Raw genomic sequence first — 22702 nt, 5'->3', positions numbered from 1 at the left:
CCGTCTGAGTGCATGCAGTCCTCCTTGAAGCCACCAGCTGCTCTGCTTCTTTGTCACCCTTGGACACAGGGATCTTTGCCAAGGACCTCCTGGGCCGGGGGTTCAGCCTCCCTGGCACATAGTGGGCATTAAGTGGTTGTCGAATAAATGGAGGAAGGAATTTTTAAAATGCCACAAAGTTTTAACGCTCATTTGCTTGTGTTTGACCAGTTCCCAGAGATGGTCCTGCTCTGGGTTGTGTTGTGTTGTGCTCTCCATGCAGCCGGCATGGGAGCCTCTCACAGCACCGTGAGGTTTGACCACTCCTTAGAAAGGTGGATTATGGGGTCAGAGTTCTTCCAGTGGTCTCAACTCGGAGAGATTTACACAGAAAGAAAGAACATTTTTTCTTTATATGTAAATAACGTATATATACTTGGGAGATGTGTATATATAAAGATGTTCATGGCAGCATTGACTGTAAAAGAAAAATGGTAAGTAACCTAAATGTCCATCAGGAGAAGGATGGCTAAATAAATTGTGTAAATCTATACCCTGGAATACTACTCAGCTGTTAAAAAGAAAGGTAACTTGCTACGTACTGATACGGAATGATCTCCAGGATATGTTAAGTGGGGAAATGATAATGCCCCTCCCCCAGGGGGCATGTAGCAATGTCTGGAGACATCTTTGGTTGTCTTAACTGGGCTGGGGTGGAGTAGGGCAGATGCTACCGGTAGTGGATAGAGGCCAGAGGTGCTGCAAAAAAAAAAAAAAATGTACAGTGCAAAGGACAGCAAAGAATGATCAGGCCCCAAAATGTCAGTGGTGCCAAGGTTGAGAAACCCTGGCTCAAACTGAATTCGTATTAAAGTTGACGGTATCCCCCCAGGCATGAAGATTACTCAGATGGGTTCCAGAACCGCCGATTCCTCCTTGTGAGCTGCTTCCAGGACAAAGGTGGCACATGGGACCTTCCCTGTCCCTCTAGCCTCTCCTTCCTGCCTCATCACTTCTTCACACACACCCCCCCCCCGCAACACACACATTTGCACCATCCCAAGTGACTTGATGTCCCAAGGCCTTTGTAAAGTTCCTCTTTTGGAATGGCCTCCTCTCCAAGCCTGCCTGTGCAATGCTTCCTCCTTGTTTCTAAACCCTGTTTATGGGGAGTAACTGCTTAATGGGTAGGGCGTTTCCTTTTGGGGTGACAAAATGGAAACTACATAGAGGTGATGTTTGCACAATGATGTGAATGTACTACGTGCCACTGAACTGTACACTTTAAAATGATTAATTTCATGTTGTGTGAATTTCACCTCGATTTTCCACTTAAATGGTCTTTCCTCTGGGAAGACTTTCTGACCTTCCCCTCCTCCGTGCCTCCTCTTTTCCTCTGTGATCCCACAATCCCTATCGATCAACGTAGCAGGTGCTCAGTAATTATTGAGAAAGAGAAGGAGAGAAAGAAAGATAAATGGAAGGATCTGGTTGCCCTGCATTAAAGTGCAGTGGCTGAAACGCTGGAAATGAATGTCGTCAGATGCTACTGCTTCCCCGCTAACTGCCGCCTCACTGCTTTTCAGCAGCCCAGCCCTTCAGGTTCCTTCCCCTGGGTTCAATCAGATAAATTAGGCACCTTGGCACGGGGTACCTGATTTCCCACAACTGTGTCCAAGACAATCCTGTTGCCAAAGAGAGCTTGGAACCAAAGAGTGACTGCAAATCAGAACCGCACTATCAGCTCATAGGAGCGTAATTGCCGAGGAAATCCCACTTTGTGGATCTCAGAAAGCTGCATGGCAGTTTCTTTAATCCGTGTGAGGACCATTCCTTCCATTTCAGAACAAGGCAGGACTTGAGCCTGTGAGAGAAATGGGGCCATTTCATACTGTCTCTCAAAATCATACATTAAACCTTTGACTAATAAGCAAGTCCACTCCTAAGAATTTATCCTACAGGTGCAAAAAGATATATATATAAAGATGTTCATGGCAGCATTGACCTTAAAAGAAACATAGTAAGTAACCTAAATGTCCATCAGGAGAAGGATGGCTAAATAAATTCTGTAAATCTATACCATGGAATACTCTTCAGCTGTTAAAAAGAAAAGGTAACTTGCTATGTACTGACAGGGAATGATCTCCAGGATATATTAAGAGAGGAGATGATAGACACACAGACACACACACATGGGTTTTTTTAAAACAGCTTTATTGGGTATAACTGGCATATAATAAACTCCATATGTTTAAACAATTTGATCGCCCTAATCAAGACAATGAATGTATCCATCATCCCCAATAGTTTCCTGTGCCCCTTTGTAAATCCCTTCCTCCAACCCCTTCCCTGGGTGGTTCCCCAAGCAACCACTGCTCTGCTTTAGGTCACTATCAATTAGTTTGCACCTTCTAAAGTTTTATGTAAGTGGCATCATGCAATATGTACTCTTTTGGGATGGATCTGGCGTCTTTCACTTAGCATAATTATTTTGAGATTTATCCATGTTGGTGAGTGTACCAATAGATCATTCTTTTTTTAAGTAACTGTCAAATGGTTTTCCAAAGTAAACCATTTTACAATTCAGTCTGAGAGTTCCAGTTCATCCACATCCTCACCAGCACTTCGGTACAACACCTTAATGTGTTAGCCGTTCTCATAGGTGTGTAGTGATGTCTCATTGTGGTTTTAACTTGCATTTCCCTAATAACTAATGATGTTGAGCATCTTTCAGGTGTTTATCTGTCACCTATGCGTCTTTTCTGGTGAAATGTCTGTTCAAATATTTCCCGGCTTTTATGGGTTGTTTATTTTATGTGCGGAATCTGAGGGAAGATATTCAAGAAGATGGTATGAGCAGTTGCCTCTGGGAAATAGAACGGGTAGACTGGAGGGCACAGATGAGAAGGACTCAATGTCTCACCCTCCATATACCGCATTTTTTGTTTAAATTAGATTTTATTTGTTTGTTTGTTTGTTTGTTTGTCTGTGTTGGGTCTTCGTTGCTGTGCACAGGCTTTCTCTAGTTGTGGAGAGCGGGGGCTACTCTTCATTGCGGTGCACCGGCTTCTCATTGCGGTGGCTTCTCCTGTTGCAGAGCACGGGCTCTAGGCGCGCGGGCTTCAGTAGTTGTGGCATGCAGGCTCAGCACTTGTGGCTCTCGGGCTCTAGAGCGCAGGCTCAGTAGTTGTGGTGCACGGGCTTAGTTGCTCCGCAGCCTGTGGGATCTTCCCGGACCAGGGATCGAATCTGTGTCCCGTGCATTGGCACGTGGATTCTTAACCACTGCGCCACCAGGGAAGTGCCTAAATTATATTTCAGAAAGAGAAGTAGATTGCTCTGAAAAAGGTCAGTATGGAAAGCGTGTTTTTTAATGGATGGATGGAGACTGTTCTGTTTAGCCAAGAGCACTTCAGAAACTCCACACTGGTAGGAAACTGGAGCTCTGAACTATTAATGAGACATTGAGCATTTTACAGTGTTTTGTATTTAATCATTTGCGGTGGTGATGTCTGGGCTATGGCTCCTCTAAGACCCCATCAAGCCGACTTGGTATTTATATTTAAGTGAATAATGTTCCAGCTTTTTAATTTCCTCCCTCTTCCCTGCAGAAGGTGACCTATGGAAAGAGAAGCCAAGAGTGGCTTTCCCAGCCTGTCTGTGGTAAATGATTTGGTAAAATTTTCCTTTTCACAGCCTGCTTGCTGCTTACAGCCCTGCTTCCCACCTTGGGAAGTGACTTAGGCTTGTAGGTGTTGTTTTGCAGACCCTGGGTAAGTAAGTGCCTCATCCAAGTTCATGTCCTTTTAAGAAAGCAGTAGTGAATTGACAAGAAATGCTTTGTTTTCTAAGACCTCTTTGTGACTATTCTGGTCCTGCTCTTTGATCCAACCCACTAATTAGTTCATAAAAATTTCACATAAATTAAACTCTATCTCCTAGTCGGGGCTGCATTCTATCAGATTAACATTTGACTCCAAGGAAATGTGGACATTTGCCTTAAAGAAGTTCTTTTTTTTAAATTTTTTTTTATACATTTATTTATTTTTGGCTGTGTTGGGTCATTGTGGCTGCACGGGGGCTTTCTCTAGTTGCAGCGAGTGGGAGCTACTCTTTGTTGTGGTGCACGGGCTTCTCATTGCGGTGCCTTCTCTTGTTGTGGAGCACTGGCTCTCGGCGCGCGGGCTTCAGTAGTTGTGGCGCATGGGCCTAGTTGCTCTGTGGCATGTGGAGTCCTCCCAGACCGGGGCTCGAACCTGTGTCCCCTGCATTAACAGGAGGATTCCTAACCACTGCGCCACCAGGGAAGTCCTAAAGAAGTTCTTTATTCCAGGGAAGGATCTATACTGTTGTCATTATTTCAATGTCATTGATTATGCTGTGAAACTCTGTTTCAGCCTAAAACTCTGTACATCCCTCTGTCGAAAATGGCAAAATTTTATGGATCGATTCACTGGCTCAGCATCTAAGCTTTTCTATTACTTCTTTTCTGACAAAATTGATGTGCATTTATTATAGAAATAAGGATCAAATAGAAAAATAGAAATAAAAACTACCTATTTCCCCAACATTCTGTGATAATGGCTGTTAACCCTTGGAATGTTTTTCATTTTTTAAATATCTAAACACTTAAACATGCATATATTTTTAAATTGGGATCCTCTGGTACATATTATCTTGTGAACAGGTTTTTTTCATGTAATACAGCATACACAGCCTCCCGTGTCATTAAATTTTCATATGCAGCATTCTTTGCAATGGCTGCACTGAATTTCATTATGCAGATGCCCAACTTCTGATTGTTTCATTGTACGGCTGTAACACTATTTTTTTTTTTTTTCTTTTGTGGTACGCAGGCCTCTCACTGTCGTGGCCTCTCCCGTTGCGAAGCACAGGCTCCGGACGCGCAGGCGCAGCGGCCATGGCTCACGGGCCCAGCCGCTCCGCGGCATGTGGGATCCTCCCGGACCGGGGCACGAACCCCCGTCCCCTGCATCGGCAGGCGGACTCAACCACTGCGCCACCAGGGAAGCCCATATAACACTATTTTTTTAACTATAAAGTGGTTTCCCATTTTTATCCCATTATAAATAACTGAGCAACACTTGGTTTTTCTTTTTAAAAATCTGAAAAGCAGGATACATTCTGCCAACTCCCAGACTACTGTTATGTCTGCAGCCTCATTGCTTCTTTCTGGGTGTGTGTGTGTATGTATTTGTTTGCTTTTTTTTTTTTTTTAATTGGACCCAGTTGAGCTCTCCAGTTTGCCACATGAAGAAAGGTCTAGGCTATTTGTTGTTGATATAAGAAGAAGGGAGCCCAAGGAGGACAGTGCCAGAGTGGAGAGAATAGCACTCACCCACTTAGAATGGACCAGGAATGGTTTTATGGAAGCAGGGTTGGTGAGGGAGGGGTACTAAATGACCTCCCCTGAAAGGTTCCCTTTTTTTTTTTTTTTTTTTGATGTGAACCGTTTTTAAAGTCTTTATTGAATTTGTTACAATATTGCTTCTGTTTTATGTTTTGTTCTTTTGGCCACGAGGCACGTGGGATCTTATCTCCCCAACCAGGGATCAAACCTTCACCCTCTGCATTGGAAGGTGAAGTCTTAACCACGGGACCGCCAGGGGAAGCCCTGAAAGGTTCCTTTTAAAACCCCGTCTCGGGCTTCCCTGGTGGCGCAGTGGTTGAGAGTCCGCCTGACTAAGCAGGGGACACAGGTTCGTGCCCCGGTCCGGGAAGATCCCACATGTTGCAGAGCGGCTGGGCCCGTGAGCCATGGCCGCTGAGCCTGCGCGTTCGGAGCCTGTGCTCCGCAACGGGAGAGGCCACAACAGTGAGAGGCCCACGTACCACAAAACAAACAAACAAACAAACAAAAAAACCCCGTCTCATGGTCCGTGCTTTAGAACACTCCGCCTCCTATTTGTTGATTCATTACTATGATCATTCTCAATCCTTGCTGCGTATTAGAATCACCTGGGAAAGAGCCGTTTCAATATCTATATATTCCAGTTCTACCCCCAAGAAGTTTCAATCCAGTTGCCCTGGGTGGAGCCCAGACATCGGAATTTTTTATAAGCTCTCTAGGGGATTTCAACTTGCAGCCAGGGCTGAGAACCTCTGCTTTATGGCTTCTTGTCTTCCAGTGGGGCTGGAATCACTGGCCTGGGTGCTGAACCTCTTCAGGTCACAGGCTGCTCTTGAGGAGTTCCTACTTCCCATTGGGCTCTGCCAAAGTCATAAGCAGCTGTTTGAAAAATGCTGATGCATGGAGGAAATGGTCTCCCAGCAGCTCACTCCAAGTGATTAGGCTGGAAGATCAGCATTTCACTGCAGCTGCATCCACCTCCCCAGACAGCCAATTAGCCACAGACTCAGCAGACACTGCCTAAATGAGCTCTCTCGGGGATGAACTTTTAATGCCCAGAAGCACATTATGCAGCTAAACAATACTATATTCATATCAGGCAAAAGCATCTTGCTTTGAGTCACAGTACTTGTTTCCTGGAGAAAGAGGGCCTCGCCTTAGACCTGGAACTTGATGGTACCCAGATGGATGGAGAAGAGGGAGGAGCTTGCCTGGGATTCCGGGGATGCAGCCAGCTATGGAGGAGGGAGCATTAATCCAGAGTCAGAGGATTTCGGGTTTGAATCTCATCTCTGCTTTTGCCTAGCAGCATGACCTTGCAGTTAACCCAGCTAATGATCCATTCCTCCTCTATAAAATGGAGATAAAGATGGCTGCCGTAATTATGTCAAAATTATGCTCTAAGTATGTTGTCAGGATTATGTGAGGAAATGCTCACAAGTATATCAACAAAGGCAGGGGTTCAGAGCTGACCTGACAGAAGAGAGATTTTTGTGTATGCACCAGTGGTCAGAAACCAGGCCTCTTATGCCTCCTGAGTCCCCTCTTTTGCTAATACAGGGAAGGAGAGAACATTCAAGGTGGGGCTGGGAGCCATCTTCAACTCTGATACGGACAGCTAAGGGGAAGAAGAAATGTGAGCTATGTTCTCTGTGGTGCCAGAGGACAGGGAGGTGGAGCCCAGCAACCAGTAGTTTAACAAGCCCTCCAGGTGATTCTGATGCACACAAATGTCTACCGCTGCTCTGGAGTATTCCATTGTGTGAATATCTACATTCTATTTAGCTGTTCTATTGTAGGTGGATAATTTTATTTATTTATTTTTTTTTTTTGCGGTACGCGGGCCTCTCACTGTTGTGGCCTCTCCCGTTGCGGAGCGCAGGCTCCGGACGCGCAGGCTCAGCGGCCATGGCTCACGAGCCCAGCCGCTCCGCGGCATGTGGGAACTTCCCGGACCGGGACACGAACCCGTGTCCCCTGCATCGGCAGGCGGACCCCCAACCACTGCGCCACCAGGGAAGCCCCGTAGGTGAATAATTTTTATTTATTTTAAGTTTGGAACTATCACAAATTGTGCTGCTCTGAACATTCTTGAATGTGGGTTTGGGGACACGTATGTGCACTTTTCTGTTGTTTCTATATCCCTAGGAGTAGTATTGTTGGATTCTAGGTTGTGCATACACTGTTTTATGATAGCGCATCAAACAGTGTTCCAAGGTGAATGTGCCAGTTTCCATTCCCACCAGCAACGTATGAATATTCCAGTTCCTCCACATCCTCACCTTGGTGTTGCCAGTCTGAACTTGCGTTCCCTGATGCCTGATGAGGTTGAACATTTTTATATGCTCAGTCACTATTGAGGAGATATCCTTTGTATAGTGTCCGTCAAGTTTTTGCACATGTATTCATTGAATTATCTTTTTCCAATTAAATTTGCCATTATTGGATAAATATATTGCAAACATAGCCTCCCATTCTGTGGTTTGTCTTTTCACTCTTTTTTTAAAATAAATTTATTTTATTTATTTATTTTTGGCTGCGTTGGGTCTTCATTGCTGCGCGCAGGCTTTTCTCTAGTTGCGGCGAGTGGGGGCTACTCTTTGTTGTGGTGTGTGGGCTTCTCATTGCTGTGGCTTCTCTTGTGGAACATGGGCTCTAGGCATGTGGGCTTCAGTAGTTGTGGCACGTGGGCTCAATAGTTGTGACACATGGGCTCAGTAGTTGTGGCTCATGGGATCTAGAGCGCAGGCTCAGTAGTTGTGGCGCACGGGCTTAGTTGCTCCACAACATGTGGGATCTTCCCGGACCAGGGCTCAAACCCATGTCCCCTGTCTTGGCAGGCAGATTCTTAACCACTGCGCCACCAAGGAAACCTTCTTTTCACTTTCTTAATGATGGTTTTGATGAATAGAAGTTCTTCATTTTAATATAACTCAATTTATCATTTTTTTTCATTTATGGCTGGTATTTTTATATCCTGTTGAGAAATCTTTACCTACCCCCAAGGCCAGAAATACATTCTCCAGTACTTTCTTCTTGAAGCTGTGTTGTTTTACTTTTTGTATTTAATGTAATAACTATTCTGCAGTTAATTTCTATGTGCATTATGAGGTAGAGGTCAAGATTCATTTTTCCTTACAGATATGCAGTTGATCCAACATCATTAATTGGAAAAGGCCATCCTTTCCTCACTGCACTGGTTTGTCAGCTTTGTCATAAATCAAGAAACCGTGTATGTGTGGATCCTTCATTCTTTTCCACTGGCCTATTTTTCTATCCTGAGTCAATACCAACCACTCAATGTAATGTCTGATAGTAAAAGTCCTTCAGATTTGTTCTTTTCCTCAAGATCATCTTGGCTATTCTTGGTCCTTTGTAATTTATATAAATTTCAGAATCACGTTGTGAGCTTCCATAAAACGCCTGCTGGACTTTGAGATTACACTGAATATATAGATCAATTGGAAGAGAATTAACATCTTTATAATATTGAAACTTCCTATCCAAGCACTTGGTGTTTTCCTCCATTTATTTGGGCCTTTTTAATATTTCAGTGCCTTTTACTGGCAGATTCTGATGTCTCTCTGATCACTGTCCCTATGAACAGAGCCCTTTTCGTTTTATATCTTCCCTGTTATTAGGGACAATGAGCAGGGTATAAAACTGTGGGCTTACCTCTCACACCCATGAGGATGGTTACTACCCAAAAAAAAAGAAAAGAAAAGTATCAGTAAGGATTTGGAGAAACTGGATCCCTTGTGCACTGTTAGTAGGAATGTAAAATTGTGGAGCTGCTATGGAAAACAGAATGGCACTTCCTCAAAAAATTAAAAATAGAATTATCATATGACCCAGCAAGTCCATTTCTGGGTATATACCCAAAAGAATTGCAATCAGAGTGTCTAAGATATATTTGTACACCCAGATTTATTGCAGCAGCATTCACAATAGCCGAAAGGTGGAAGCAACCTAAGTATCTATTGATGGATGAATGGATCGACAAAATGTGGTATGTATGTACAATGGAACATTATTCGGCCCTAAAGTAAGGAAATTCTGACATACGCTACTACATGGGTGAACCTTGAGGACATTATGTTAAGTGAAAGAAGCCAGTCACAAAAAGACAAATACTGTATAATTCAACGTACGTGAGATACCTAGAACAGTCAGACTCTTAGAGACAAAGTAGAATGGTGGTTGCCAGGGACACGGGGAAAGAGGAAATAGGCTGTTAGTGTCTAATGGGTATAAAGTTTCAGGTATGCAAGATGAAAAGAGTTCTGGAGATGGATGGTGGTGATGGTTACATAACAATATGAATGCATTTGACATTACTGAATCATACACTTAAAAATGAGTAAGATGATAAATTTTTTATGTATATTTTATCACAATTAAAAAAAGAAAAAAATTGTGGGCTTAAAACTGATTTAGGAGAGATTCTTCGCTGTCAGGGGTAGGAGGCAAAGTTGTTAATTTTTGTTCTCCAGTTGACTGTGTGTCCTTGCATAATAACTAAAATATTTATAAACCTTTATTTTCTCATCTGTAAAATAGGAAGACTAATCCCTGTTTAAAATAGGTTGTCATGAGGATCTAATGAGATAGTGTGTGTGAAAGTAAGTGGCACATAGTAGATGTTCAGTAAATGGTAGTTGAATGTGAATTTGTTAGGCTAAAATAGAGCTTCTGAGAGTGGAATGGAGTATCTCATGATTTTTCCCCAGGTAATTAGCATTAAGAATGAGACTGAAGTTTTTGGTGAAAATGAAAATCTGCAATTTACTATGGATTTAATTCACCTGCGCTCCATCTAGCTGCCCACTATTAACCATCTCTAAAAGGGGTAACTTTTTTTTTTTAGGGGCTACTTTTTCATGTCTCTTTGCTCTCCAGTCACATGCCCTTGTCCCCAGAGGGAAGATTTTCTTAATTTCTACATCAGTGAATCCCTCCTTAAGCAGGGAGAAGTCTCAAGGGAGGTGGTTTTCCTTCTCTGCAGGACCAAGTGTCCTCCTGAGAACGAGCCTCCAGGGCTCAGCCCCCCACCACTAAGTCCCCCACCTCCCCGCACCCCTGATCTGCCCTGGGGAGATGCCTCTGAGCTAGGGAGGTGTCCTGGGGCACAGGGTTCTCTGGGGACTCCAGCCTGCTGGGCCATGGGTTTCTCAAGGAGGCTCCTTGGGCTGGCAGGACTTTGCCCTTGGTGTGGTTGGACCCTGCAGGGCTACTGTTGGGGCCGGGAATGAGTTGCAGGAAACTTTCAGGAACAGACTTCCCAGAAACATGAGTGGTTATCCAGAAGACCTCTTGTTAAAATGATTTGGTCTATGAAGTTCAATCCATACCAGATATAGTTCTGGCCGGGTAAGTGTTGATGGCTGGAGGTGAGCAGAAAGAAGACTGACAGCATCGGAGGAGGCAGCTGGGAAAGGGACTGGATTTGGGGAACAGATAGACCTGTGCTTGATTTTAAACTAGAAACTGTCAGATGCTCTTTTGTTGGATCACACTTGTAAACTGTTGCTGGTGGGAGACAGCAAATTGCAACAGTCTTCTCAAGAGCCTCTCTGAGATACTTTTTGATTTTGAAAGAACAAAGACCCAGAAAAGTGGGGTGATTTTTTTTTTTGGTTGTGTTGGGTCTTCGTTGCGGCGAGCGGGGGCTACTCTTTGTTGGGGTGTGCGGGCTTCTCATTGTGGTGGCTTCTCTCGTTGTGGAGCACGAGCTCTAGGTGCACGGGCTTCAGTACTTGCAGCACACGGTTTCAGTAGTTGCAGCAGGCAGGCCCTAGAGTGCATGGGCTTCAGTAATTGTGGCACACAGGCTTAGTTGCTCCGTGGCATGTGGGATCTTCCCGGAGCAGGGATCGAACCCATGTCCCCTGCATTGGCAGGCGGATCCTTAACCACTGTGCCACCAGGGAAGTCCCCCCGATTTATTTTTAATTAGCAAGTGCAATTGATGTATTTCATTTGAAGTGATGAATATATACAGTTGGTATATATTCAAATGTAAATATATATGAATATATAACAGTTGAACTATTACCATCTCCTGCCTGAACCACAATTTTTTCACAATTATCTAAAATATATTTTACAAACATAGAGCTTTACATTTCAGATGGATAAAGGCAAACTCGTACATTAAACCAACCTGACAGCAAGAGAATCTTTATCTTCCTGTGTTGAACAAGACCAGGGTGGCCCAACTTCAATTCCTGTGAGAACTTTGCCTCGGTTAATTAATCAGCTAACCAAACCTCTTTGTCGAATTCAATCTTGTGAAACACATTTTCTTATCAGCAGAGACTAAGGTCTTTGATATAACAGTGTCCAGATGAAAAGGACATCTGGGTCCCTGACATGGGCTTCAGAGCTTCTTTTTAATTAAAAGCCTCTTTTATATGTAACCCATATTTCTGATTTGATATTTTTTTTCTAAAAGATGAAGATTTTATTATTGTATCTGGAGTTCCAAGTCTAACTCCACTGCTGACCAGCTCCAAAGCCTTGAGCAAGTTCAGTTAAGTTCTCAGATTTCTGTACAAACAACCCCAAAGAGTTATGAGATCTAGTCCCCACACGGGGCAGACGTGGGACTCTGACATAAATGTCATTAGACCACCTTCTCTGTGCCTTTCCCTGTCCTGCCTGTGCCTAAGCCCGGGCCTAGAGCCACCAGCCCTCCCTCCCCAATGCCACCCCAACTAGGATGAACAACATGAAGAGATCAGTATACAAAATAGCATGAACTGGGTCATCACAACTGAATGACAACATACACATCACTCTGAATTCATTCATTCATCAAACATGCAATAAAACACCTACTATGTGCCTGGCCCTTTCCTGGGCATTAACTGTGTACAAGGCAGACTTAAGACAGACTCTTTCTTGGGCTCCTGTATAACTCAACTTGTATACACTATGTACACACAACCAACCAAGAGAAAACCCAACAGCAGACACTTAAAAAAAAAAGTGAGGGGGCTTCCCTGGTGGCGCAGTGGTTGAGAATCTGCCTACCAATGCCGGGGACACAGGTTCGAGCCCTGGTCTGGGAAGATCCCACATGCCGCGGAACAACTAAGCCTGTGCGCCACAACTACTGAGCCTGAGCTCTAGAGCCCGCGAGCCACAACTACTGAGCCCGCATGTTGCAACTACCGAAGCCCGCGCACCTAGAGCCCATGCTGCGCAACAAGAGAAGCCACCGCGATGAGAAGCCCGCGCCCCGCAACAAAGAGTAGCCCCTGCTCGCCGCAACTAGAGAAAGCCCACGCACAGCAATGAAGCAATGAAGACCCAACACAGCCAAAAATAAAAATAAATAAAATAAATTTATTTTTTTTAAAAAGGCATTGGGGATTCCCTGGTGGTCCAATGGTTAGGACTCGGCGCTTTCACTGCCAAGGGCCTGGGTTCAATCCCTGGTCGGGAAGCTGAGATCCCGCAAGCTGCATGGCATGGCCAAAAAAAATAAATAAATAAAAAATAAAATTAAGGTTGTGGTGGGAGAGAAATAGTAAACAAGCAAACAAAGAAGTCAATAAGATGAAGTCAGGTGATGGTGGCAAGTGAGATGCTAAAAATAAGGCTGCTTAGTGTGAAAGAGAGGAGCTGACGGACGCAATCTGGAGACATTTTTGTTCTGTTTGTTACACTTTTTGCATTTTCCAAGTTTGCCGCAATGAAGTTGTATTAATTTTGTAATCAGAATGAAATTAAGGAAGGAAAAAACCATTCCACACTCTGGTGGAAGTCACCCAGGAGGGAGAGTGTACACACCGGACAGTGGAAAAGTGGGGGGAGGTGGCTGGTGAGAGATTTTCCCTCTGTGTTCCCCACTTTCTACCCTGTCGTCCTTATGTTGCATTTGCAATGCGACCCGCTGCACAGGAGCAGGAGCCGGTCTCCTCGGTGCCTGTTTACCTCCTGCCTGTGCAACCAGCGCAAGAGCAGCTCCCACGGGCCGTGATCAAAACATGAGTTCATAGCGCTTGGTTCCCCTGGGAGGGCAGCCTGGCCCTGCCTGGAACTGTGGGTCCGCCTCTCTGGGGAATGTCCTGAGGCTCTAGAGTGTCTCTCCCGGCCAACCAGCCAGAGGATGCCAGACCTGGGACCTCCTTCAGCTTCCCAACAGATGGATGGGTTTGGGGAGGCCTTTGAGGTCTGGTTTGAGGGGTAAAAGAGAAAAATCACACAGGCGCATTTTTCCATCCAGGTTTAATCCCACTACAGTAGACTTGGCAGCATCTGAGTTGTCCCTTAAATGGACGGAGTGCTACAACTACAGCCCCTCCGAAAGGTGAGCAAAGAGAAAGGAGCTCCGACTTCAGGAGGGGAAGGAGGTACCAGGGGCATCTGCCTCCAGCTGGGGCCATGGGAGGGCAGGGTTCCAGCCAGGAGGCCTGGGGCTGGGGCTGAGAGGAAACTCCAGACAAGAGCCAGACAGAAGCATCCAGTTCTAGGGCAAGGACCAAGGGCAAGCACTGACTCCAAAGCAAAGGTCGTAAGTGAGCCCTGGGGAGGTCCTGGAGGCCATGCTGACGGATGATGGACAGAGCTTTTCTGGACACCCATCTGGCCAGTAGGTCAGTCCAAGGAGCGAAAGAGCTTCTGGGGGCTTCCAGCCCTTCTGACAGCACCCACTCTCCATCCTGCCTCCATGGCGCCCATTTTGTAGTGCTGAGACTGGCACGTGTAAGGAGGTGGGCTTGAGGGAATGGAAGGGGCCTGTTAATTAAAAGTGCTGCAAAGTCCAGCTACAATGCTAAGAGCACTCAGATGAGCCCTTTTATTATAAAGCAACTTGCTGTATATTAAAAACAAATTCCTTTTTAAAAGCCTAGAAGAAATATACTCAGATATTCACAATGATTTCTTCCGCTAATGGATCATGGGGAAGATTTTTAAATTAAATTATAAATTGTCCAAGTAATACAGATATAAACGCTTGCTGTAAGATTCCATGGATGCGAGGTATATGGAATAAAAACTTGATCACTGCCCCAGTGCCACCCCCCCCACCCCATGTGTGACTGCAGATATCAGTGTGGTGTCTATTACTTGTATAGTTTTTATGTTTAAAAAAAAGTTTAAAGAATGCATATTGCATGGGCCGGGGAGCACAGAAAGTTCTCATGGAGGAGGGTTGTTGACCACAAGTGAGGGGCCTGAGAGTCAGGCGAGCATTGCAGCAGCAGACAGAGGCCTCTGGGACACTGCTGCTTGTACCGCTGCCCTCCTGCCCACTGCATTACTGGGACAGTGCCAAGGAGATCAAGTCTCCTCTCACCCAGAAACCTCTTCCCCTGACAGGCAACCGTGCACAAGGGTATCCTTGTTAAAACTTCCTTGAGGATCCTAGAATTCAAAGCCAGTTAAGAAATGGGTACAGGAAAATTCTCCATCCAGTGAGAAGGCAGGAATGTGGGCTAATCTACTCCCAGCCACCCACTTTCCCAGCTCCTGACCTCTGCCTCCCACTTTGCCCCAGCAGGCAAATTCACGTGGAGAAGGAGGCTTCTGGCTGGTAGCCTGGCACTGCCAGTAGCTGTGAAGAAAGTAAAAGCAGTTTAGAGGCCCATCCGTCATTCCCAGGGGGGGTCCCCCAACAGTCAGATCTGGTCAGCCTCAGGGCTCCAGGGTCCCAGCCAGCAGACCCTGGGAGCTTCCTTGTATAGTCCCACCTGCCAGCATCTTCCCTCTTGCTGACCCTCTGGTTGCCATGGCAATGAGTCAACCCCAGGCATTGCTCTTCTCCCTGGTTCCTGAGAGCAACAGAACCCAGTGAGGCCCGAGTAGCAAGAGATGCTCCTGGAGCACTTTCAGAATTTCCTCCCCTATTTGCTTAAGCCCTGTTTTTAAATTATAGGCAGGAAAAAAAAATGGAGAGAGAAAAACTGAATACCTACATGCCCCGCAATGGGAGAAAAGATAGGTAAATACATGAGCGATGGTTTATACCTATTATACAGCCACCGAAAAAGATGTTTACAAAGAGTCTTTAATAACATAGGGAAATGCTTGGCTTAGCAAATCTGCAGTAGGTTCGCAAGAAAATGCACCTCAAAGAAAGGGCTTAGCGGTGCATTAAATTTAGGAAGTACCATGTCCCTACCCTCTCTCACAGATTCATGTTGCACGTCGATGTGTTAAAGGCTCTGAGGAGTGTCACAGTCAAGCGACTGTATTTAGCTTTATTTAACTCGGTGTCTTCCGGATCTGTTTTGACGATAGAGCCCTTTTCTGTGGAGACCCCCTTCTCGGCCACAGGGCCGAGACATGTTGCCCTCAGCCTCCCTGTCTCCCTGTTGGGTGGTCAGTGTGTCTCCAGCATCTGGCGGGCTTCCCACACCTCCCTGGAGGCCCCCAGATCTCCTGGACATGCAGACTGCATTTCCTATCACCTCTCCCCGCCCCTGATTCCCACCCATGGCCTGGCACTTGGGAGTTTGCAGTAAGAGCTTTTGGATTGGACTGAATGACAGTCCGTGTTTGCTTCCGGTTTAGATACTGATGATCTGACTTTTCGTTTGTTCTTCTTTAAATGGTGTTTATCGTGGGAAATGAACAATGAGTCAGCCCCGGCACTGTCATTAATCTACCTACAATAAGGGATTAATCACCGATGGGCCAGGAGGCAGGTGCACTAACTGGCCTTCCTAATATTGCCATGTGATAAGCCCAGCACTTTCCCACCTGGACCTTGGCCCGTGCCAGCCGTTGGCCTGGCTCTGCCTCAATACCCTCCCCATTTCCACACCTGGGCAACTCCTTCGGGACTCGGTGTAAACGTCATTTCATCAGGGAGCGCTTCCCCGATTCCATCATCTGTGTTCCCTCCATCACGTACTTTCATAGACCCTTTCTACCACCTGTCACAGATTGTGATTATTTATTCATTTGTTTAATCTCTCCATACACTAGGCTATAAAATCCTTGAGGGTAGGCACCCAGTTGGTTTTGTTCAGCATAGTATACCCAACACTCAGCACAGTGTCTGGCACATAGTAGGCCAACAAATATTTGTCCAGAGAATGAACTATAACTTGATATTACTTTACTTCAATTACTTAGCCAACACCTTGATATTCCACATCTTAAATTAGCTTACCTTATTTTCCCATCTGTAAAATGGGTAGAAAAAAGGAAGGAAATTGAATTAGGTACAGATAAACCCTGAAATCTTAGGTGACATAACACGTATAAGTCCAATCAGTAGCTTGGGACTGGGGAGTGGGCTCTGCTCTACGTAGTCATCCAGGGACCCAGGGTGACAGCATCTCTGCTGTCTTCAATGAGCGGCTTCCAAGGCTTCCCTGGGAGTTGATATCAGCTGGCAGAGATGGAGGATTCTGGGGGAGGTTTTTAAGGGCCAGGCCTGGAAATGAAACACATCACATCCATTCACATTCACTTGGCCAAAACCTAGTCCCATGGCCACATCTAACAGCAAGGGAAGCTGGGAAATGTAGCTAGTTGCCCAAGATTCAAAGGAAAATGGGTTTAGTGAAGAGCTAGCCTGTTCTTGCCGCAGAAACGAATATATTGAGTGGGTTTAGAGCAGGGTTAGCAAGCTACAACCGATGGGCCAATTCCCGTGCACCCCATGACTTTGTAAACAAAGGTTTATTGGAGCACAGCCATACTCCTTTGTGTATTGTCTATGGCTCCTTTGTGCTACAACAGCAGAGTTGAGTTGCAACAGAGACCACGTGGCCTGCAAAGAGCTGACGTGACCAACATGGAAACCAGATTATTGTCATGCTTACTGTCTGCTGTTCGTTTTTAGTAGCAATTACTGAAGAGGACGAAATTGTTCTTTTCTTGCTTTGAAAGAGTATTTGCCATCTACTGTCAGACTTGACACTTTTCCTTGTAGCCCAGGGTGGAGAAATCATAAACAGAACATTTGGAGAAATCCTTCTGAATCAGAGATAGGCAACTTTTTTCTGTAAGAGGCCAGATAGTAAATATTTTCAGCACACTGAAGGTTGACTCAGCGGCCATCTGCAGGGACCGAGGGGGACAGGATGGGGATGCCTCTAGACGACACCGAGGACCAGACTGTTGCCACCTGTGTCCTGGACACCCCGGCCTGCTGTCATCCCCAGGGAAAGGGGAAGGAACTCTGAAATGACTGGGCTTATGTTTTCTGCCACTAGGCAGAACGGAGACAAAAGAGAGATTAAACTGAATTATAAAGAAAAAAAGCCAACATTTCTTGCACACCTGAGTTTGGCCTGAGACTGTACACGGACATCACCCTTACTAAATACGTGTTAGGTGGAACCGTCAAACAGAACTCAGCGCTGAAGCCCCAGTATCAGGGGACGGGCGGTGCCCCCGCCTCTCCCCGGGGGGGTTTGAAGCCCCCGACACTGTGGTTTGGAAAAGTTCGGTCAGACGGAAAATCACCGGAGGGATTCTGAGTCATTCTTTCAATGCTGCCCACTACCACCACCCCCTGCCCCACACGGCCAGCCCCGCTCCCGGGCACCCACATCCGGGGATCCCGCACCCCTGTGCGCTGAGCGCCCCCCCACCCAAGCATGCTCATCCATCATCCAGTGCTCACCTCCTTCCCGGCTGGGGCCCTCAGCCTCTCACCAGGACCTCGGCAGCAAAGAATCCACCAGTTATGACAAAGGGCCTCAACAGCAATAATGACTCGTGTTTACTCAGCAGGTGCTGCGGGTCGGGATGGTGTTAGGCCTTCTCACACGGGACTCATCCTCCTAATCAGAGGGGCTAAAGGGCTCAGGCCGTGTGCCTCGAGCCCCCGGTGACCAAGAGCATGGTGGGGAGGGACGCTCTGCTTCCGGAGCTGTGGGCAGCTGGGTTCGTTGCAACCCCAAAGCTTCGAGGTCTTTCTAAGCCTGCCCTGTTGGCAGGAGTCGAAAGTGGAGAATCAGCAGGGGCCTTCCTAGAAGCGCATTAAGCAGAGCAGAGTAAACCCAGAGCTCGAGGTGGGGAGGGGCCCAGCTGCCTAGAGTCTGCGGATCCTCAGGCTTCCTGCTCTGATGAATTATTCACGTCCACGGCCAGGCAGCAGATCAATAATGCAGGAGGCAGAAACCCTGGCAGGGCCCAGCTTCTAGCTGACCAGCTCTGTCCCCCGGCTCCGGGGAGGGGCCCTCGGCAGCCCTGTCGCAGTGGGGCGGTGTGGGCAGGCCGCTGGGGGAAGGCAGTTGTGCCCGGGCCTCAGCAATCCAGCTGTCCTCAGGGCTCCAGGCTGGGAGTGGGCTACAAACACAGCCAGGAAGGGGAGGCCTTTTACAACTAACGTACCTCCTCTGCCTGCAGTGGGCCCATTGGGCCGTCAGTACAGGGGAACCGTGTGTACCTGGGCCAACCCTGGGAATAGGAATTTCTGCCAGAGGACAGGGGCTCAAGAGGCATCACAGCTTCTCAAGGTCCCTTCCTCACGCTTCCTCCAGGGCCTAGGGGCTGGGGGATGGAGACCCAAGAGAACCAGGGTGTTAATTTTGACTGCAAGTAGAACTTTCCATCCAAGCAGCTTTAAAACACCTGCTTGCCTCCGCCAGCCCCATGCAGGTTCTAGCCGGCGCATGGGGTGGGGGTGAGGGGTGACAGGCTGGGAGAGGGGAGAAGGTCCTGGCTTCCTAGGGATTTGTGCTTTGGGGACACACTCACCACCCACACATAACCCACACCCACAAAGGCCACCTTCTGCGCGCTGCAGCCTCACAGGCAAATGTAACGGAGCAAAGGGCTAGCGTGCCCACAGCCCAGAAAGCCAGACTCTTGACAGCGGGAGTTTGCTGCAAAGTAAAGGTTTATCACAGAGCACCCGGCAAGGGAGTGGGAGACAGGCCTCAGATCCACTCCAACCTGGTCTTTGAGTTAGCCGTTTGTTTGTTTGTTTCTTTTTTTTTTTTTGCCGTATGTGGGCCTTTCACTGTTGTGGCCTCCCCTGTTGCGGAGCACAGGCTCCGGACGCGCAGGCTCAGCGGCCGTGGCTCACGGGCCTAGCAGCTCCATGGCACGTGGGATCTTCCCGGACCGGGGCACGAACCCGTGTCCCCTGCATCAGCAGGCGGACTCTCAACCACTGCGCCACCAGGGAAGCCCTGTTTGTTTCTTTTAAAAGGAACAACAAACTGGCTGGGATTAATCATTGTCTTGTGACATTTCTTAATCCTAGTTTCATGAGTCAGGATGTCTCTGGTTTACGATTCCCAGGCCAGGTGGTCTGTGGCTCAGCGGTCTGTTAGCTCATCTTGCCCTAGAGAAATGACCTGAATTTGCAGGTTAATGAGGAGATCTGTAACAGCCATTCTAGGACATTGGTGTTGATATCCACAACAGCAGTCCGAGTCATCTGATTCTGGTTGATTAATGTTCCGTTGACTCAGGGCTGGGGTCAGAGCAAACAAGAAAGGGAATCAAGTTTTGGAGAGAGAGATCAATCATAAACTCGTTAAGGGAACTCCGTTAAAGGGGGACTCAGTTTCACAAACATTCTGGGAAACAGGGTGAAGAATTTTTCTGCTATGAGACACCCCCCCAACTTATTTGGGGTTTCTCTTAATGTCCTCTTTGCTTCTCAGTATTGCCTAGATTTTCTCCATTTGTTTCAATAGACCCTTGTTGTAAGAAAGAAAGGAGAACGGGACTTCCCTGGCGGTCTAGGAGTTAGGACTCCGTGCTCTCACTGCCGAGGGCCCGGGGCCAATCGCTGGTGGGGGAACTAAGATCCCACAAGCCTCGAGGAGTGGCCGAAAAAGAAAGGAAAACAATTCTTATTTTTAGAGGGGAGATAAAAGACCCGCCCCCACAGAAGGTATGGCCTAAGGGGAGACTGCAGCAAGTTGGCCCACTTGACTCGGCTTCAGGTGTCTAGCCCAGAGCGTCCCAAACTTCAGTGCACAGGAACCACTGGTGATCTTGTGAAAGGGCAGCGATTGTGGATCGGGGTGTGGCCTGAGCTTCTGCATTTCTGACCGCTCCTGGCGACTCCCATTAATGCTGAGTAGTAAGTCTCGAGGGCCCAGCACTCCCAACTTCAAATGACCATTGGGATCACCTGGAAATCTTTTAAAAATCTGGAAGCTTAGGCCACACCCCAGACCACTTAAACTTGATTCACTAGGAGTGGCAGCCAGGCGCCAGCGTGGCCCAAGCTCCCAGGTGATTCCAATGTGCCGCCGGGAGGGATTGAGAAGCCCGCCCTAGACCCGCCCAGCTCACTCCTTTACCTGGAGACGGAGGCCCAGAGAGAGGCCAGGGCTGCTCAAGTTGACACAGCAAGGAGTGAAGGTTTGAGGCCTGAACCAGAGACCTCTCCTGGGCACGCAGGGTGGTCTCCTGTCATGGGTCAGGGAGAGGCAGGTAGGGCTGGGGATGCAGGGGAGCAGAGTCTCAAGGGCCAGCCTGGGATGCCCAGTGCCTCCCAGATTCTGGGGTGCTCTCCTGGCTGTGCCTTGGGAAACTGTTATTGGCATTCCCCACGTGTATCCAGCCCTCCCGTTCACCAGGACGCGCCACTGGGTCTCCGCCAGCGCTGTGGGTGTGCAGAGAGGATCACCACAGCATTCACAGGTGGGGAGTCCAGGTAGAGAGAGGGCGCAGCCATCTGTGATTTGAGGCTTTCTGCATTGTGGAAGCTGCAGCTTCTCCCTTGCTGAATCTCAGACACATGTCCCCCTGCGCCCCGTTTTAAAGTTTCTAAAACTGGGTTGTGTCTGAAAAATGATGCCAAAAAACTTTCAGATCACCAAGCCAGGTAGTAAAGTGATGTGATTGTTACTGGCAGTGCCCATGTGTAGAGAAGGTGTCCGGATACCTGAGTGTTACTAAATTGGTAGCATTTCACTGGTGGCATTTCATCTTAATTTGGACTCCCCAGGTGGTGTTCAAAATACCTTTGAAAAGGTCACATGCAGCACTGAAACAAAAAGCTGCAGAGAAATGTGACCATCACATGCCGGGCAGTGCAGGAAAAGGGCCAAAATGGCCAACTCCCTTGGAATAGCCCACAAACTTTTTTTTTTTTTTTTTTTTTTTGCGGTACGCGGGCCTCTCACTGTTGTGGCCTCTCGCGTTGCGGAGCACAGGCTCCGGACGCGCAGGCGCAGCGGCCATGTTTCACGGGCCCAGCCGCTCCGCGGCATGTGGGATCCTCCCAGACCGGGGCACGAACCCGTGTCTCCTGCATCGGCAGGCGGATTCGCAACCACTGTGCCACCAGGGAAGCCCAGCTCACAAACTTTTTTTTTTTTTTTTTTTTTGCGGTACGCGGGCCTCTCCCGGGATCCGGACGCGCAGGCTCAGCGGCCATGGCTCACGGGCCCAGCCGCTCCGCGGCATGTGGGATCTTCCCGGACCAGGGCACGAACCCGCGTCCCCTGCATCGGCAGACGGACTCTCAACCACTGCACCACCAGGGAAGCCCCTCGCAAAGTTTTTAAGGTGAGGGAGGAGACTCCTGTCACCAAAGCTTCCAGGACTGTCCTGCTTCAGGGGTTCATGACTGTGACCTTGGGCAAGTCACTGGGCCTCTCTCAGCTTCATTTTCTTCTTAGGAAGAATTTCCCCAAGGAGACGCAGCTAATAAGTGGCTGGCCCGAACTCCCACCCCCTGATCTACTCTGCTGGGCTGCCTCTTGGGTCCTGGGACTCTCCCTGCTTTCCTGCCCCACCCCAGTCCTATGCCCTTCCCGCCACCTTCCCCCAGCCTCTTGCCCTTGGTGTGGGCAGCTCATTGTGGCCACATGGCAATTCCTTCCCTTCCTTCTGGCTGCCCAGCCCAGTGGCTCTGCCCACGCCCCCCTCCTAAAGCCCTTATCACCTTCCACCGTCAAGCAATCAAGCCATCCCTGCCTGCTTCATCCTACAGCCTTGGAAATAGATTCCCTCCTCCAACCCTTCCCCCACCCCACATACACACAACTAACTCTCACCTTCCTTACACAGGGCTTTGCTCTCCAGGCAGCAAAGCATGGCGGCAAGAAGCCAACTTGGGGGTCAGACCTAGGGATATGGTCAGTTCACCAACGTTTCTTCAGTACCTTCTGCATGCCAGGCACGGTGTGACCCAGGCCCAGTGTCTGAACCTCTCTGAGCCTCGGTTTACTAATCTGAACCCCGGGAAAACACTAGCGACCCCCTCAGATGGCCGTGTGGATTTACCAAGGTTTGTAAGATGCCCAGCACAGCCTCCTGCCCTCCTCCTCAATGCCTGAGGTCTTTGTTCAGAGTCAGAAGGAACAACCAAGGGAAAACCAGCATCGCTCACCAGAGAGACTGAGGCTGGGTGAGAACAAATGGCTTGCCCAGGGGGATGCTTCATGGTGGCCGTGGAGCCCCTGGATG

Source organism: Kogia breviceps, chromosome 19 (genome assembly GCF_026419965.1).
Source record: "Kogia breviceps isolate mKogBre1 chromosome 19, mKogBre1 haplotype 1, whole genome shotgun sequence".
In the NCBI taxonomy this organism is placed as follows: Eukaryota; Metazoa; Chordata; class Mammalia; order Artiodactyla; family Physeteridae; genus Kogia; species Kogia breviceps.
The sequence above is the reverse complement of the archived record's forward strand: the minus strand, read 5'-3'. Positions refer to the sequence as shown.